The sequence below is a fragment of the Pavona decussata genome, unplaced genomic scaffold (genome assembly GCF_977016875.1).
Source record: "Pavona decussata unplaced genomic scaffold, jaPavDecu1.1 SCAFFOLD_156, whole genome shotgun sequence".
Taxonomy (NCBI): Eukaryota; Metazoa; Cnidaria; class Anthozoa; order Scleractinia; family Agariciidae; genus Pavona; species Pavona decussata.
In genome coordinates, this window is record NW_028145568.1 from 5,794,735 (window position 1) to 5,815,124 (window position 20,390).

At 38.9% G+C, this 20,390-nt stretch overlaps 1 protein-coding gene across 8 annotated transcripts in view; it reads left to right on the forward strand.

Moving 5' to 3' along the window:
* The first annotated feature begins 2,976 nt into the window (after positions 1–2,976).
* Positions 2,977–20,390, forward strand: part of LOC146465524 (NLR family CARD domain-containing protein 4-like) — a 45,950-nt gene continuing 28,536 nt past the window's right edge. For 4 of the 8 annotated variants that reach the window (XR_014868233.1, XM_085128377.1, XM_085128375.1 and 1 more), the window contains exons 1-2: positions 6,533–6,851; positions 18,308–18,371. The gene's annotated coding sequence lies outside the window, so the exon portion shown is untranslated. Of the gene's footprint in view, positions 3,413–6,532; positions 6,852–14,396; positions 15,116–18,307; positions 18,372–20,390 lie in introns of those variants that run through there. The other 4 variants (XM_085128376.1, XM_085128381.1, XM_085128378.1 and 1 more) reach the window with 4 other exon arrangements.

Genomic DNA, 20,390 nt, shown 5'->3' on the forward strand with positions numbered 1-20,390 from the left:
GTTGAAACATTCTGCACTTTAATTTTAAGATATGATATCGAGATTATAAATTCAAACATTCTGAACATTCAGATTTTTTTGCCTGACAGAAAAACATGTTTTTTCGGTCAGTTTCTGATTTTCCCCCAGTTGCCTCGGCGACGGCCTTCAGTCCCCAGTCCCCCAGTCGAAACTCGATTATCCGGACTCGTGGGACTTGAATAAAATGTCCGGAATCGGAGTCCGGATAATAGAAAATATGAATATTAATGAGACAGTAATGTAAAGAAATGAAATAAAGAAAACAGAATTTAATTGTGATTTTTAAACTTGTCTAACCAACCGGTTGATGCTTTAAAGCTTTCGCGATCGGTCGACTCCGCGTTCAACTGCGCTGAGAAATGTTTCGCTTCTCTCCTGAAGAAACGGACGTCAAATTGGTGTTCCACTGCTGAATAAACCAGGCGTATAAGGCTTTATCCAATTGCTCTGACACGTTTGCAAATCTGACGCAGGGAAATCTTTGGACATCTTAAAATAATTTTTTAATAACTTGTATTGATCTGTCTGTTCGAATAATAACCACGACTTCCAATCTATATTAAATACCTAACAAGAGCTCATACAGTACAATGTACTTTACCCGTTAATCAGATTCTCTAATGTACGTAGTTCCACTACAAACTCAGACTGATTTAGTTGAAAAACGAGAAGAAACATTCCGTAGCGGTTCCGCTGTTTGCCTGACAATAAGATATAAATTAATTCAAATTAAAAAAAAATTAAAACAAAAGTAGTCAAAGCTAGCATTTCTTAGAAGGTGACAATTAACCAATAAATTTAACCGTATCGACATCCTATTTTCTTCTTCTTCTTCTTCTTCTTCTTCTTCTTCTTCTTCTTCTTCTTCTTCTTCTTCTTCTTCTTCTTCTTTTTTTTTTTCAAAAAGCCCCATCCGTCCGCTATCCAGTCCGCCATCCGCCGTCCGTCATGCGCCCGTCCGTATCCTTCTAGACTTTCTCAAAGTCGCTCGCTCGCTCCTCATTGAATGGACCTGGCGCGAGCGACTTTTATCACTTGCAGCGCGCCAAATTTACAGTAGGAATTTTCCTCCTGTAGCATTATCCAATCAGAACCAGCGATATGAAAGTACACGTCAATCAAGCCAGATCATAACCAGATCACGGGCGAAGCTGTTCGAACTACAACACTAGCTCTTCGATAGCGATTGTTTTTATTTCGGTCTACGACCAAGAACTTCTAAATTCCTCGCACTGATTATACGTTCATTTAACGACGCAATTCGTGTATGGGTTGCAAAAAGCAAAGTACAGAGACGTCCGCGAACATCAGGGCAAAGTAATCGAAAGTCACTGTTGTGGAAAGGACATGTTTTTATCGGCGCCTACAGGATGATCGCGAAAAAAAGCTTGACCTATGAGGTGGCGCCATTCGTTTTCGATTTTCTACGTCACGGCGAAAGAGAAGAGGTTATGTCCGTTTGCTTGGTTCCGGTTAAACGGACATCAACATCAAGAGGCGATCGATCGGTATCTTGTGGCTTATACTGACCGAGTTATATGCTACATTTTTAATGAGTGTTTTGATAATAACGAGATAAGCCTCAACCTTGTTCGGTATATAGCAAGCATTTTTCGGCCGTTCACTTGTTCGGTTGTTACATACCGATACGGATTCGGCCGTTTAATATCCCAAACAAGTTTAATAACGACCGAATTTCGTTCGGTATGTGATAGGAAACCCATTAGAGCCGATACATTTTATGTTGTTTTCCAGATTTTTCCGTCAAGACAGCACTCTGCATGTCATGCTGTGTAGTGCTCTCATTTTAAAATTTATTATTGCAGTAGCAGCGCTAGCAGTAGTCGGTATTATTATTATTACTCGCACATTCGAAGTAAAGCATTTTAAAAATCTTCGCGAAGCGAATCGACATAATTTCTGCAGTCATCAAAATGTAAACAAAATCTTCGCATGAACAGTGTGTAGTACGATACAGTCGTTTCGCAAGGCTGATAACTGAAAATGACTTGTCGTTTCACTTTTCAAATGCGTTGTCAACGTTTGAAAATGTTTTGCAAATGCGTTGGCCCAATTTTTAAATGATTTTCAACGTATTTCGGTTTCGTTTGGAGACATTCCCAACGTTTTAAAACGCATTGAGAACGTTTTCCAAAGTTGCGTTGAAATGACTGAAATGACAATAATGTATTGAGTTGACAGTTACCCTGAAAAGTTCGCGCCAAAATGACGTCACTTGATTAGATTTCCAGCAAGGGAAACAAGTCGAGCTCTCGCTCGCTCGCGCTCCGCGCTCGCTCCCTCGAGCTCTGACGATCGCGCTTCGCGCTCTCTAAGCTCGACTTGTAAGCAAGTCTAGTACCCTTCTTTTACAGAGTCCCCTCGGTTTCAGACCGCTGGAGAATAATTGAAAGTCTGGACTGATGAGCTGAATGTTTGAATCGCCGAAGTGGATGTTTGAATCGAGGCACTGCACAACTACATTGTGAGACTATGCATGAATTTATAATCTGGATATCTTAAAATTAAAGTGCAGAATGTTTCAATAGCAGGATTTCATCATTTTCTATCGAAATTGAACGCGGAATTTATGCTGTAGTGTTGGAGTTTCACGATTTCATTGAAGAAATGCACGTTTGAATTGAAAAATGGAATGCCGTTTCAGTTGACGAAATGCATGCTTCAACTGAATGATAGGCCAGACAATACAAAGAATGCATGTTTAACTTGAAGAATGGCATTTCTGGATTGGAGAAAAGGGCGTCTGGATTGAAGAACCAAATGTTTGAAACAAACAATTCCATGTTTGGATTGAATGATCGAATGTTTGAATCGACCCATTTCATATTTGCTTAGCCTCCCACGCAGACGTTCTTAGGGGTTCGTCACGCGTTCCTGCCCAGAAACGCGTGACGAACCCCTAAGAACGTCTGGGAGGCTAATATTTGCATTGAAGGATTAAATGTTTGTATTGAAAGATCGAAAGTTTGAACCGAACAATTGCAGATTTGAATTGAAGAATCAAATGTTTGAATTGAAGGATTGAATGTTTGAATTGATTGTTTGAATTTTGACACTAAAAACGCGCCATACCGTTCCACCATTGCGTGTTAGGGTGAGCCTGCGATTGAGATGCGGAGTACGAGAAATTGATTTTCCCTTTCCCTCCACATCCCTTGCACAGTAACGCAGTGACCCTTGCAGTTCAGTGCATCTCTCGACCAATCAGTTGAAGTCGATTAACCGCAAGAGCTATAATCAGCGTGCATTCCTTGGCATGGCAAATCTGTAAGCTTCTGTTGTGTGTTGATGTAGGCTTAAATTCCCTTTTTTGCACCAAGTTTGGGCCACAAACGTGTCTGACTTCTGAAGAGCAGAACGCGACGGCGAGGTACGTGATGCAAGCTAATTTTGTCACAGTTTACCTTAACTAAGTACCACTTAGACAACAATGGTTGACTGAGCATGTTAAGCTTACTGCAGGGCGAACTGTCGTTTGATCGTAAACAAGGAAGTTTTACTCGGTGTGCGACGAATGCAGACTTCAGACTTGCAGACTCTAGAAACTAGAAATACGTGACTCGCAAAACCTCGCGAAGCTACATGGAGGGCTGGGTGGACAGTTGATTCTAAGTGATATTGTCTTTTGTCTTTGCGCTGTGGTTTTCTGATGTCTCCCTCCTTGCTGCTCGGGCTGAGTTTCGTTGTTTAATCTCCCTCTGCGAATCTGTCTTGTCCCTTGTGCATCCTCCTGTGGTTCAGTTACATCACAATTTGATCGTGTTTCACCAATAGTAAACATTTTTCACTGCTCGATTAATAAACACGTTCAGCCATCAATGAATAAACATGAGTTGCGTCTGACGCCAGCCTGTCTTCCAACCTGTTGCTGCCTAGCAACCTTTGTCTGACATAATTCAAACTTTGTTGCACTGTTGCCAGGCAACAGCACGGACACCTGCAACAATTTATATAAATATATCTCTTGCTTAAATTTGCGCGGCTTAGCTCCACTTGGGCCTTCGGCCTGACAACTTTGTTAACCTTGCTAGTTGCTTGGGCTTTGGCCCTTGCTTCGTGAGGAACAGTGTCGTGCAACCTCTGCCAATCCACATCATGCACTCTCTGCTTGGTACGCTTTAAGGATACTTCCTAGTCTTCCTACTTTCACGGTTGTCCTTCAGGAACAAAATTCTTACGTGCGCCAGTTTTGAGAAAACTTTGTCAACCTATATAGCAATGGACCCCATAATAAAGGGTAGCTTCTGATAAAGATACAATGTTAGCAATTTGTTTACATTTTAAAATATCAGTATGGGTAAACTTGCCAATGACCAAGGCCTCAGTTGGATTGAATTTATAGGGTATCAAACACTTGGCAAGAACGAAATAGTGACACAGCGTAATATTCACAAGACATGTACATCAATCAGGAGTTTTCGATATTTTGTTGATTGGTTATCGAGATATCCGAGTTCAAAGTTAGAATAGCAAAAACCTAATGTATGTAGACACATAGTCGTGAAATTTTGTAAACAACACATGCCTCCACAGGGAATTATGTCACCTCGTAAAGCCACAAGCCAGTGAATCAGCAACTGGGTCCATGGAATCAACAACACTAAGTCTTGCACATAATTCTCGTTAAATTCCAGTCGCAAAAATCCAGAAGTATGCAGGTCAGCAAGCCTTCAAACCTTCAAGTCTGCAGGTCTGCAAACCTGCAAGTCTGCAAGTCTGTTAGTCTGTAGTCTGAATTTGTCACGCACCCAGTTTTCCTCCCTGCTCCATTCATCTCCAGTTGTCTACAGTATATCTTCATTGCCCTTGGTTTGTAACGATACACTCTTTGTTACAGTACAGATGTATATTAAACTGTAAAAGCTTGTAAACTGTAAAAAGCTTGTAAATTTGTAACAATACTTTAATATCTATCAGCTTACAAATATTTTTTTTTAGTATGTTCACTTGTTTGTTCACTACTTATTTAACTTTTATTTTAGTTGTGGCTGTCAATTTGTAACAGCAAATTAACTTATTGCAGTTAGTTTAGTATAGACATACCTACCCGCCTTGACTAGCTTTAGCTATATATCTCTAAATTGTGGGTAGGTATATAACCAGCTTGTAACTCTCTGTTTAAATAAAGTGTTGTTGTTGTACGAAACAGAAAGCTTATTTTTAAGTGCATCCAATTGTGTAGGGAGGCCAATTTAACAGAGATTCCAACCCTCCTGATTTTAATGGGAGTCTCCTGAGTTTTGGTGCAATCTCCCTGTCTCCCAATTTTTTTACTAAAATCTCCCAATTATTCGTACAATTCAAAAATTTGAGGGAAACTATTTAAGAAACAGTTGCTTTTGAGCAATAAATAAGGTAAATGGGTCAATATATTAAAAGAAAATGATCTCAACTTTCTTCTGAAATGCATTTTTGGATCACATCGTAGCAGCGATTAGTGCAATCATCCTTCTTTGTCTTCCCCCATCCAGAGGGTTGAGGGAGTATCGATCGTGCAACTGAACGCGCTCATTGTTCTACCACATGTGCATCCACTTTTGATTTCTATACCAGTACCACGTTATGTAAGCTCTTAAGTTCAACCTATGTGGAACAGCACACCCTTTTTTAATTTTAAACCAACTGATTTCTGAGTGTGCTTACCCATTTTCAAGACCAGAATAGTCCATTAATTCCATGACAATAGCCCATCAAAATCCACATGAATTGAGTAATATTTAATTAAAGCGGGTGATGAACACAGACAGGCAGTTCAAATTCTTAATTGTATTGTTGTTTAATGTATTGTTCAATTGTGATGCTGAGGCCGGTCAACATGTTGTATGTTGTTTAAAAGAATAAAATCTGGCTTTATTCAATAACTAATCCAACGTATTCACCCAAGAGAAAGCATCAAGCAATTTTTCAGAGACAATAATTATAAGTCTAAGTCTAAACATGATTTACACCAATGCACTGTGTTTACATTGGATATTGCCTTTACTCAGCCACCCATGGAGGGGTGAAGTGGGGGGGGGGTGGTTAAGTGGTTGCAGCCCCCACCTTGAGACATTGAAAACAATACATCATGTCTTAGTTCACAAATGAATGTGAATTTTCAAACTTTCCTTATCTGTTACCCTCCAACTCCTTATAAGGATCTACCTCAGTTAAAATCCCCCCCCCCCCCCCTCAACCCAAGAAAGGTAATGGAATTTGAATAATTCATATCCTCTTTTATTTTGATATGCTTAAGTTAAATTCCATTGTATTTTTTACGTCATGCTTCAAGTGCTATCATGGTCTTTTCGGATATGTGTGATCGACATTATTTTACCCCTGAAGACTGACACTGGTCTGGTCATCCAAAAATTTATATTTACAAGTTTGTTCTTTATAATCTTGTATCAACTATGCCATTGTTTTTGGACATCGCATTGTTATTAGCATGGTATGTGTGCTATGTGAGTTACAGACTTCTAGCCTCCATGTAGACCTGAAGGTCAATAATTAAAGCAGTTGCCAAAACAACAGTGAAATGCATTTGTTTAACCTGATATTTGGCTGGGGTCAAATCCACTTCTCTCTTTGAACGAAGAGATCCAGGACATTTTTTATTTCTTGTATTAAGATCTTGTGCATCTTTTTTGCTGTTAATAGCTGCAAAAGGTTTTAATTAATAGGCTTAATTCTTATCTCTTCTTCAAGTGCAACTTCTGTTACAATAATTTACAGAGTTTGTTCAGCTGCAAGTTGCATCTCTGCTGAAAGATAAGGAATTAAAGGAAGAAGACTTTGGACTACAAAAGATGTGAAAGCTATTGGGCAAGGTAAATGAATCATACTTATAAATATCAAAATTATTAATATTGTACATTTGTATTCATCCAAGGCAGGTACTCAAGGTTAAGATTTTTCTTGAGTGGGCAAATTCTAAGTATGAAAAGTTATTATAAATGGATTTGAAGTATTCAAATTAAATATTTCAGGTATAATTAGTCATTGTCTTCAAATTCTAACACAGTTAATCTTGTTTTGCTAAGAATGGTGCCTCCAAGTTACATGTAGAACAGCTAGTACTCAAGATTGACAAGTTGAAAGAGGGGTGTTCTAAACATACTGAAAGAGTAATAATCAATCCAGAGGCATTGGCATCAATGATGTGGTTTCTTATGATTGGTTCTTTTGAATCATGCCACAAATGAACCCAGCTACATGTATCTACAAGATTGTTGACTGTTTGTTTAATCCTTTGGTTTTGTACTGGAACCCTGTCGAAGGAGTAGTGTGAAATTCTATTTGGGAGAAGAGGATGGGGGATACAGAGTAAAATATGAGAAATACACATGTAGAAGGCATTATAAATTATGGCAAAGGAACTCTAATACAGATCTACATGTGGAAGATGTGGAAGACAACTGGTATTAAATTTTATTCATTTCTTTACTCATTATTTTAAGGAGACTGCAGGTTTTTCATAATTATCGTTTACCTTGAATTATTCATTTAAGACTTGTAAACAAGAATAGCACTTCAAGTTTTTTTCAAGTCAATTTTTCATTTGTGTTCATACTTGTGACACTGTAGGCAGAATCTACATGGAGCATTCTTTTTAAAGAACCTGAACTTTTCAAAAACATTTAGAAATACATTGTACATTTGGAAAGCATTTATTCATGCAAAGCCTATAGCTAACCAGTACGTAGACGGCCACATTGAAAAGAACAAAACATGAAAAGAAAAAAAAGAAAAAAGAAAAGAACATGATTTGGCCAACAAGATCAGGTGATGGGTGGCATATTGTTAAAAAAAAAAAACAGACACTGTTCTGGCTGTGCTTACAGGTGTACTAATGTTTCAGACCAAAATGGTAATAACAGATCATCAGAATCCAACTGAATTGAGCAAAACCATGGGCATCTGCTGGAAGGAGGCAGAGATGGGAGGGGTTGAAGTAGTTGCAACCCCCACTATGCACATGAAACGTTTCCTTTCTGGATAGCCGAGGGTCTGCGAAATCTGCGAGCCAGCGAGCCATGCGAGCCACCGTGCGAGCCATGCAAGTCACGCGAGTCATGCGAGTCATGCGAGCCACAGTGCAAATGTTATTTGTTTTATTTACATTCGCGTGAGAAAATTTTGGACGAATTTTTTTTTTCGTTTTTGTTATAATTTTGGAGAGAATTTTGCCTATTCAAAATCGCCCAAGATGCGCAAAAAAATAAAAACAATACGCAAAAATTTATTAAGGTTCAAGACTTCAGAAAAAAAATCCGAGAAAAACATACGGCTGCACCGCTAGTCGAAAAGGTATCTATTGATACATGTCATTCATTGATATCCATGTGGAACTTCATTCAAGAAAAAAAAAAAAAAAAAAAAAAAAAGAACAGCACTTCGATCTCCGTGTGTTGGCGTCAAGAATGGTGAGTAAATCGCGCCATTTTAACAGGTTTGGTCTTTAGTCGAGAATCAGAGTTATCAGCACTCTGTCGGTTGGCTGACTGCTGCATGTGGTTGTCCTTTCCCATAGACAAGTCTTTCTTCAAAACTCGCCACTGGAGTGACAGAGGCTGGTTTCGAGATAGCATTCGACCCACCAGCTGACGGCAAATGCTTCTGTTACGCTGCTTCTTTTCAAATTGAATTTAGTGCGACAATATTGACTTCGCTCATCTTTGAGTACTCATTTATCATACCTTACAAGTTTGGAATGACACTGACAATCAGCCCTGACGTGTCAATTACAGTCAACCCAGGTCACGCGTGAACAGTATTTCCAAGAATGAAATGAACATTCGAATTTCTCTTTGTAATGTCTGACGTGTGAATGGAATGTTGGACATTTCTCTGGAAATCGTTCCGAAAAAGACGCATTAACTGAAAAAAAAAAAAAAAAGATTCAAAATACTTGGGAAACAATTGTTATTCTTGAAATATTCAATTTTGCAGTGTAAAGAAAAATTCATAGCTATATACCGTCAATAAGCTAGGGAAATTTATACGGGAACTCTGAAACCTCGTTGGCGACTTTCAAAACTGACATGTAAATTTCAAAACTCCGTTCAAATTTCATAAATATTGTTCACACGTGACCTGGGTTGACTGTAACAAAAAGTATCATGGTTTGCGTTGTCCCACTGTAAGAATTAAATACTGTGATGTTATTCATCTTGTTCCGATGCTCTTGTTCTTGTTCTTATGTGAATGTAAATACAACAAATAAAAATTCTTAACATTTATACTGTGGCTCGCATGACTCGCATGACTCGCGTGGCTCGCATGACTCGCGTGACTCGCATGGCTAGCACGGCTCGCATGACTCGCATGGCTCGCATGACTTGCGTGACTCGCACGGCTCGCATGGCTCGCATGGCTCACACCGTTGGCTCGCATGGCTCGCTGACTCGCAGATTTTTATCACTCGATAGCCGAGAGGTCGTGCAAAATAGCCAAGCGCTAAAAAACTGAAGCGAACGAGTGGAGGGGGCTTGGGGAAGGGCGGGAAAAAGGGGAAAGGAAAAGAAAGGGACTGTGCTCTTAAATGTAACAGATGCGTTCAGGGTAACTCCACCCACAATTTGTTAAACCCATTAAAAATTTAATTAAAAATGACAGCTAATAAATAACAACTCCACCTCTATCTGTCGCTCACGAGAAATAGCTACATGTAACCGTCTTCCTTGGGTGTATGCAAGTATTGTGCTGGTAAATCTTGCGGAGTTCTGACTCAGTCCTGGCAGCATTTGTTGAAAAAAAGTAAAAAAGCTTTGAATGAGCAATAGTACACCAAGGAAGTTTACTGGTGCAAAAACGTGGTGAGAAAATGAACTTTGAACTGGAACTTGACAAAAGATTGAAATAGTTAATGAAGAACTTTGAACGTGATCAATAATTATTGTTAACCAACCGGATGTGAAAAGCGAACCTTAATTATTTTTGTGATATCCGATCCATGCATTTTGATTGTTTTTCAAGATTGGCCTAGACATAAGAAAGAACATTGCGAAACAAGGCTTAGTAGAGCTGTAAAGTGTGCGGAGTTAAGAGATCAGATATAGTGATATACATGTATTGTGAAGCCTAAGATTTGAGCCTTAACGGAGGAACAAATTAGCCATTAAAGGAAGTTTTTATTACAAAACACAGGGAAAAGCCTAAAGCACAGGATGCTTCAGATTTTTGCCATGTCTGCAAGGTAAACTTTAAACGGAAAGGGAAATATTACCTTTCGTGTGAAATCTGTATAAATCTCAGAAGTGCGGCACAGGAAGTATTCCCCTCAGTAAAATAATAAGTGAAACACTTCAAATTTGTTTAAGTTCTAAGTCTTCTTTATTTTGCCGTGTTTGCTCACAGTGTGGGTTGAAAATAAGAAATGCTGCAGAACAGTTGAAATTCATCCGCAAAAACGTCAAAGTTCCACAGGAAAACTTTTTTAAATCAAAGGAAAGCGGCCAGGAATACAACAAGGAAAACCAAGAACCTGAAGAAATCTTACTGTTTTAAAGACTTGCAAAATCTCCTGGATCAGCAACAGAAAAGAGACGGAAAGCTGGAGAAAGCGAGTTAGGGGGAGAATCAACAGATCGCCGAGAACCTGTGAAAAGGCCAGCAAAGCGACCATTGTTATTTAATCACCAGGACATTAGGAGCAAAGAGAAAGGAATTGGGAGCTTGGGCATTGATCTGAGCTTCTAATTTGAAAAGCCAAAATCTCTAGAAGTTGTGGTACATTTGAATTTTTCTTCAGGGCCCAGAGTAATAGAAATCCTCAACAAAAACGCCCCAAGTGTAATTAAGAATAACAATAATACTGCAAAGTGGAACAACAACCACAACCGGCTAAGCGGTGTTGGCAAAGGTTTTTCACTATTACGAAGCTTTGATATATAATGGATTTCCCGAAAACCAGTGGGAAAAACGTTCATTACATCTTTTGCAGACAAGCGCTCTTAACTGCTTAAGCCTAGAGCTGTTCCTCTTTGAGAACTATGCCACTGAATTGATCACTAAAAATTACAAAGACGTCACTGCTACTGTCTTTCACGACCGAAGCCATTTTCTTAGTGATCTGAAATGTTGACATCCAAACGTGTGAAGAAGTCAATGGCCATGTTTTCACGATGCCGGATGTCTCACTTAAAATTCCTGAGGGTGCTATGATTACAGACCTGACGTTAAGCTACTTAAAATTGATGGGTGTTTTTACGAGTACAATTATATTTCACCCTTGAAATTTGAGGAGAGCAGGCCCGCGAAATTCCAAAAAAATTAGCAATTATTGCTAATTTTGCCGTGCTGGAGTAACCTATGGTCTTAAATGTGTAACATCGGCAACATGGTCACCATAATCACTCACTTGAGATCATGGCACAGAAAATTGTTCATCTTGTTTCGAGGGAGTCATAAAAATAGAACGAATGTTCTGTTTTCACTTTGACAGTCTTATCAGATAAATGACCACAAGTTCCTTCTCATTGGCGGAAATTAATTGCTGAGTCGCTTAAGCTACCGGCCTGGTTTGGTGGCTTAAATTTAATGACAATTGCATTGAAGTTTGCCGATTCACTTTAAACTTTAAGCGAGTTGGAAAAGCAACTGTTTTCACGAGGTTTCCGTTTGTCACTCACTCAGCGACTTAAAAAATTGCTCTTGAAAACACGGCCAATAACACATCATATTTGTCTGGCAACAGCTATTGTTTATGGACCAATCGGAATTTTCCGTTGCTGATGCGACGGGAAACTCAAACGCATTGTTGAAAGCGCATTCCCTTTCCTTCTTGCCTCTCCCCTAGTCTCTTCTCATTTATCTCTCCTCTCTCCAGTCTCACTGCGCTGTGAGCGCACGCTCTCGACTATCCAGAAAGGGACTGCTTGACGTAAACAAGATGCCTGGAGGTGTTCACCTGGGATGTTTTGTTTGATGCAAGCATTACTTAGAATGGCTGCCCACAGTCACAATCTGTTTATACATACAAATAAATAATTTATCAATGGCATCCATTGGTGAGCTCGTAGATAGAAACAGGTTTCACTTGGTACTTAAAGATGCAGAGTTAATTTACATTACAATACTTACACAAGAAAGTGTTTAAACCTTGTGCGCGCCCGATTTGAAATATTTGGTAAAACATTAAAAGAAAATGCAAGGGAATAATTATATTTTATTAGCTTTAAAAGCATAATACAAGAAAGCCAGAAAGCCTTAATAAGAGGCCTCATTTATTCCCATTGTAAACCTCGCAGATTTTTTAAACCCATTGACCCTTTGTGATTGAGCTACAATGTAATTGAATAGTTTTAGTCATAAAGATTAAGTGTCATATTGCCTTACGCTATAAATGAAATTTTTCGGAATTGTGTTTTGATAACAGAATATCCAAGCCACACAGATTCAGACCTGACTCCATTTACTATTGAATCATTGCTTTAATATAGCATCAAACTATCCAGGGCCCAATATGGCGCAATGATATTTACAGCCAAACAACTTCACACACCCGGTCCAAAACAAAATGGGCTCAAAACACTCTCAGACATTTCGTCATATTGTTAATCTTCTCCTTAACCCTCCTTCCATTTTGCCTGAAATCTCAGCTAACTTGAACCACAAATAATATCTCTTTCTATTGAAGGCTTTCAATGTCACTGCCCTTTTCTCACCAAAATAAAAACTTACAAAGTCTTTATATCAATTTTATGTTCATGTTATCACATAGTGAACTTGGCCTGTCTACTGATCATGATAGTATTCAATAGAAAAAGAAATTTATACCTGTGGTAGCAGGGACTCTATTAAATTAAGCTCATGACATTTTGGGGTCGTTTAAAGAACCACAATCAGTCTAGGTAATCTGTCCCTGAAAGCATAATTCTGTGAGCTCTCCAATTTCCAATGTTTTAACAGTTGTCTGAGCAATTCATACATATGTAGAAGTTATTCTTCCGATTTACTGCTTCAAAAAGGTTCGTTTTCTTTCTTAAAATGGCATTTTTGAGTCAGTGTGAAATCAGCATGGAAAGATCCAGTTTATAGCTATGACAAAAGCCTTCTTTCTCAGCCCTAGTAAAACCAACATGTATAAATGGATGTGCAAACAATGGATTCTGATTGGGCTGTTTTTGTTAAAGACAATGACAACAATAGAGGACAAAAAATTTATATCCCTTCTGGGAGAGAACAAGGTTTTAATCCAGGTTTAATTAATTTACAGGCAAGTAAAAACTAAGCAATATAATGTTCCGATGTTTCGGCAATGTCATGACGCCATTCTCAAGGAATGAATAATAGAAGCGAATTCATTCCTTGAGAATGGCGTCATGACATCGCTGAAACATTGGAGCATTATATCGCTAGTTGTTACTTGCCTGCCTATTTCTAAAGCATTATTAATTTTAATTAATTTATTTATTTTATTATTTGAGACTACAATGTGCAAATGCAGAAAATATCCATACTCCCCATGTGGATGGTTTTTTTGTTTTGCACCCCTATCCCCCCAGAAAATTCCAAGTTAGCTTCATACTTTGCATCTAAAATTTTAACTTTTAAGACCCCCCTCCGCCTAGGAATTTCCAAAGACCTTACATGGGGTGGGTATAGATTTTTTCACCCAAACCTTGACGCCTTCTGCCCCAGGGCATCCCACATAATGAATCATGCTCATATCAGGCAACAATTGTGCATGGATGGTGGTATTGGTATAAAGAATGAACTAAAGCACTGAAAGAATTGATAAGAAAACCTTAGTGCAAATACACCTTTATTTAAAACAGCAGCATATATTTGATACAGACTGTATCTTCCAAGTTTTGTAATTTTGTTTTCCTTAAAATTAGCTAACGCCTTTCCCAGAGAGAGATATTTTTCTCTCTATTGTTGTAATGTCTTCAGGAAAACCTTCTGAAAGCACAAAAAAAAAAAGGTCTTAGGGGTCCTAGAAGAAAAAGTTTTTGTCCTAATTGGCACAAAAAATCAAATTACCAATGTTTTATTAATTTAAATACCCCAAAAAACTGACAAAAAGCTTTCCTTAACTGAAAAATTCATATTTCAGATGAATCTTAATTTACATCTAAAAAGTATAAATGAACATGGATTGAACAATTTTCACTTTGAGGAGAACAAGCACACATTAGCAACAATAAAGAAATGTGAGTCAAATTTGAACCAAATTTATTAACCCATGGGGAGCATGTTTTTCAACATTTTAGCTTTCAGCACCATTTTGTTGGGTGATTCTCATTGATCCATCCAGCTAATGTGCAACATCCTAAAAATGACCTACAGGCTGTAGCTAGTGGGTGCAGTCGTCATCATAATCACAAGCGGTTACATGTATTGTTCCTAGCCTGGATACTGTGAACTCTCAAAGTTGAAGGTGTCCATGTTGCTACATGATAACAGTGCAAACAAAGGATAAATGACGTCAGACCAAGGAAAGATTGCTAGACAGCAACAGGTTGGAAGACAGGCTGGCATCAGTAAATGGTGTCTGATACAAATTTTGTAGTTGCTATGCAACAGAACCGGTTTCAACCGTTCAAAAGCAGCTAGGACTGATAACTGTAAAAGAAAACCACTGCCTCACAGTGGTCCACTCTCATGTTTATTCATTGCGGGCGGAACGTGTTTGTTCATCGAGCAGTGCAAAATGTTTATACTATTGAGGAAACATGATCAAACTGTGATGCAAATGAACCACAAGAGGACGTCAAAGGGACAAGACAGATTTGCCAAGGGTGATTAAACAACAAACTCCTGAACAGCGTGAAAGGTGACTTCAGATTCAGTGTGAGAAGCAAAGAAGGAGACATCAGGAAACCTGCACAGAGCAAAGGCAAGATCAGGACTGCTTGATTACACTGAACAGGAACAAGATTTGTGATTACAAACACTTCGAACAAACCAGGCACAACGACTGATTAATGAGACTGAACAGGAATGAGATTTGCAGTTATACAAACGCTTTGGACAAACCAGGCTCAACGACTGCTTAATAACACTGAACAAGAACGAGATGTGCATTTGGTTACTGAATTTTAAGTCGATCACTGGATGAGACTCAAGGGGAATGGAATTTTTTATGGTAATAATTCTTGTCCATTCAATTCCCCCCAGTCGTGCCTCTCATTTATTCACTGACCACTTATGGCAAACAGAAAATTACATATATGCGTTATTGACCAAGCGTGAGGTCAAGATGGCTGGATATTGGCCAAGTTCTTTTTTTGCGTTTTTATGGACCGAGACGAAGTCGAGGTCCATAAAAACGCAAAAAAAGAACGAATCGTGGAAAACAACGAATCCTAAATTATCTTAGGGCTCTAACTTTATAATGGTTTAAAGGGAGTATACAATTATTGAGAACAAAAAATTTCGATTCTCGCAAGAACGGGAAGATTTGAATAGAATCCGGCAAACTCGCCATTTTCAGCCGATCGCGCGGTGGCGTAAATAATAAAAATTTTTACACAGTTTTCGGCCTCCAATCATTAATTCTTGAATGAAACAATAGATTTTGAGATTACATGCAAACATAAGCCGAAAAAAAGAGCAGGTAAATCAGAAAACTGGGCGAAACTTTGACAAGATTTTCTTGTTTACAACAAGCAAGACGGGGCTAAATTAAAAACGTGAGCTTCTTCGGCGAACTTAAAAAAAATACTTTTCTGAACTGCTTTAAACACTAACTGCAACTTCCACTACGCTATGATTTAAATACAGTCATTGCAAACCTAGAGAACTTATCAATTTGGCACTTGACTTGAGGCAATAAGTTTTTCAAAATCAATTCTATCTAAAATACTACACGCAGAGCAACTCACCGATTCAACTCACATTCATTGTAGCTGAAACAAAGTTTTCACTACACCAGGACGATTCCATTCTCTTTCCTTTCCTTTAGGTAAATGTTGAGAGTTTACCGAACTTTTTAGTGAGCGTTTTCCCCCAAAACAACGGGAAAATCGAAGAAAACCCGCATTGTTGTTGGGATTAAACTTTCGATGCCAAGCGGACGGGCAACGGGTAATCCCGAGCGGGCAAGATAGCTCCATCTTGCCCGCTCGGGTAGCCAATCACAGCGCAGGATTTGACTCATCTTGCCCGCTCGCGGAGCCAGCCATATAGTAATACTTAATTACAATCACTTCCCATACTGCCAACTGCAATTTTCTGCTTCAAAGCGGTTTATAACCTAAAACGTTAACCCAGAATCCGGAATCCGGAATCTGGAATAATACTAAAAAAAACTTAAAATTCATCAACATGAAAATTTCAACAAAGGTTAAAGTCACTTAATTGGGAAACAGTTTTTATAGCTTTTGAAAAAATATAATATCAGTCAGCTGCAGGAGCCCAGTGAAATTTTCAAAAGTTTGCCTTAGACTTACTATTTCAATTGCTTAGGCAGTTAAGCCACTCGGCTCATTTGGAATAAAGGTTCCCAATCTTCAAGCGTACTCGTAAATTATACCCCCACACCTCTTCCTACTCATCACGGTTCCTCCTGCCATAGCACGTAGAGAGACAATGAAAGGTAACTAGAGAAAAGAGTCAGTGTTGCGTTTATCACTCATCAACTCTTCGCAAGCCTCACTGTCATAAAAAGTCTTGAAACAAGTCGGTATGGGGGGGTGGCTTAGATTTCATCTAAAAAAAAAAAGCTTTGAACTGGATAGACAGTGGGCAAAGTTATTTATTCATTTATCAACTCAGCTGTCCGTTCGTTCGTTCGTTCGTTCATTTATTCCTTCGTTCCTTTGCTCACTCACTCACTCGCAGGCTCGTGGTTCTGTCATGCCTCTGCATGTATTCTTTTATGCACCTTTTACAAAAGAGTGTCGAGCTGCCAGTATAAAGGAAACGTTTTATGTTGATGGCCTTTTTTGAAATACAGTAAGAACTTCAGGAGCCTGTGAACGATTTCCCATGATTTAGTAATCACAATAGCGGGATATAGATAACAAATTATTTTACATCCTCTAATTCCTGATATCTTGGAAGCCGTAGATCTATTGATTTTGATTTAGATGGTAATATTTAAGTCTAAATATTTTAAGCCTCATTCCCACACTTATAGCCAAACAATTTGCTGAGCCGTAATATACGTTAGTCAAAATGTTATGACACGTGTAAAGATATATTTCCATCGTCACCATTGTGAATGCGTTAATTTGCCTACTGTACCTGTCAAAACAGCACCAATCGTACACATCTCTCTCCCCTAACTCTTCCAAAAGAACGAAAATCCTCTAGATCTACCAGCATATGGCAAGTTACACAGAAAAAGAAATATAGAAAGAAAAGAAAGTCTTTTCTGATTTACAGATTCCGTGTTTTTGATTTTATAAACATAGATAGGTGTCATTCTGGTATGTTTTAAAGGTTTACGCTTTTAAACAGGGACTGCTTTAGAATACTTATAACACCATTAAGGCTTAACTGCAGCAATTGAAATCTTAGGCAAACTTTAGAAAATTTCACTGGGCTCCTGACTGATATTATAATTTTTCAAGAGCTTAAAAAACTGTTTCCCAAGTGATTTTAACCTTGGTTGAAATCTCCATGTCGACAAATTTTCATTTTTGTTTTTTTATTCGGGATTCCGGATTCCGGGTTTTAGGTAAACCCCTTCAAAGCAACCACAATCACATGTAACACTACATATTCCATTATTTTATGCAAATAAAGCAGTTGCATCTATAAAAAATGTTGTACTTTCTGAGTTTCAATCAATGATTAGAATGGAAGGTACCGGGAGGGAGGGGGAGGGGGGGAGAGGAAAAAGATAAGCTACATTATTTTATGTGTGCCATCTTCTGAGAACTCTCTGTTAAATATCATTTGCAAAGCATTGTACACTTTTACTTACCCTTTCACTACCACAATCATTTCTAATAGAGCATCCCTAACCTCCTGCTACATGTTATTACAATGTATGACTCCACAGTCTGTGAGGATGACATAGCACAGAGTGGGTGTGATAACACAACTTGTATAAGGGTCGGGCTATTCAAAGGACACACTAACCTCCCAATCACTATCATAAAAAACGAGACAATTCATCCTTTCTAGCTGCCTTAGCAGATTCCTTCACTTCAAATCAACTGTCCACCCAGCCCTAGCTTCACGAGGTTTTGCGAGTCACGTATTTCTAGTATATATGTAGATTACTTTGCCTGGGGAGATGCCCACATCCCCTTACGCTGTCCAAATATTGTTAGCAGCTAATTCGCGTTAGCAGCTAATTCGCGTTTGTCTTTTTTCTCCACTCCAGGGGTTGCACCAAAAGAAGTGAGTGTTTGTGAATTCCTGAGCGCTAGCTGCTACTTACTGGACTGGTGAGTAACTAGTTACTGTTATATTGTTTTTTTAGTGAAGGGTGCAAATGAATGTTGTGCCACGAGCACTAGTGACAAAATTTAATTAATGATGGATCGGAAAGCTAGTCTTGGGTGATTATGATGGCGGTTATGATTATGATGATGATTTCATGTCCAGTCTTTTATATCTGAATCAAAGAGGCTGATTTTATAAAAGTACGTAGATGTGTATTTTCCACCTGTTAGCATTGCTTAATGCTGCTTTTTGTTTGTTTTGCTGTCGCTTTGACTAATTATTATTTATTGTACATTTTCAATTCAATGTTATTACGAAGTGAAGTCTTAATAGGGCAAACTTTGGCAATAAAATAATGTTTATAAAAAAAAATATGATTAATATTATTTAATTTATACATTTATTGAAACCTTTGAAATATCTCACCTAGTCGAGCCTTGCTAGTCCATATTTTCCTAACTCTGATGCCCTGAAATACACCACCAGATTTCTAGTAGCGGTTGTTTCAATTTTGCCACCCCTAGTGTTACCAATCCAAATATTCTAGCCAAAACATTTGACTGCTAATTCAGTGGGTGATTGGGGGTTGGGGGGGGGGGGGGGGGAGGGGGATGGGTCTACTCCCAAGTATCTTGACAGTTGGAAACCAAAGGTATGTGTGGCCTGCAAACGGTGGACATCAAACACTAATTTTGGCCATGGAATAATTTAATTAAGCAGATATGTTCCTCTAAATTGGTCTTGTTTCTTTTCTTTTGTTGGTTTTATTTCTTTTATATAATGTTATTTATTTAATTATTTGTTATTTTGAGTATTTATTATTTTTTTTAAATAAAGTCATTCCAAGGATTCCAGTACCAAATTGCAGCATACCATGGTTTCCACATTTTGGGGTTTCATGTTTGCTATTTTCTGTTTAACAAGGTTGTTATTTTTAGAAGCTCATGCATACTTTAAAGTGGGTCTTGGTATCCAATTGCAAGAGGTGTCCACTTGCAGAAGGTGTCTGAAGGTTCAACTGGAGTAATATAAAAAGGGTTAAATGTCATTTAACTACATGTAAGTTAAAGTGCACCCAACCTCCATTTTTTTGTTCTCTTAAATAAATATCTTTTCACCTGCTCGAAACATATTGCGCTATTTGGCGTCTTTTTCAGCCAAATCTTGACTTTTTATAGGCTGTAAAAGTTACAAAATCTAGCCAATATCTGTACCATGACCGAGCTAGTGTAAGGGGCATGGGTCTATTCCTTACTTGACGTCACAAACTGATTTGCATTGCATTAAGTCTTTGTGAATCCACACACCAGTTGGCTCTCTTACCCAGGTGTCCAGTCAGTTGGCATAGCAGGTGGGGCTTGTGGGTCTCTTCACTCAGGGTTGGGTACCTCAGATCTGGTCCCTTGGGGCTGTGTCTCTGTGTCCATGAGCCCCCATTGCTCTGGGCTGCCCCAACCCAGAGGTCCTTCAGCATGGCGGGTGGGGCTTGTGGCTGGGTTGCGGTCAGGATAGGCTCATGGGGTATTCTACTTACCTGGGTTTGGGTTGGCAGTTCCATCCCCCTGGCTCCTGGGCAATTAACCTCCATTTGGATCATAGGTTCATGGGGTATTCTACCTACCTAGGTTTGGGTTGGCAGCACCAGCCCCCTGGCTCCTGGGCACCCAACCTCCATTTGCGTCATAAGCATTATATAGGGTTAAATTTAAGACTTGAGCAAGTTTGCTCCCGGGTGGGGTGCTGGTAATTTCTGGGCCCTGTAAAATAGGGGACCATTATCAGGCTCTTGCTAGCCTGCATAGCAGTCGTTTCCGTTTCCTTCAAGCCAAGCGGGGCAAGCGCGCAAGGGCATTGGGCATAAAGGAGCAAAAAAGTAGGAGCAGGGGGGAGGGGCGGGGAAGGAAAGGAAACGCCTGCCGCTGAGCCCAGACATTTTACCGAACGCCCCCAAATGGCCTCGCTCCCTTGGGGCCTATACTGTCACGTCAAATGTCACATGAAAACCAATCATTTTTAACTTC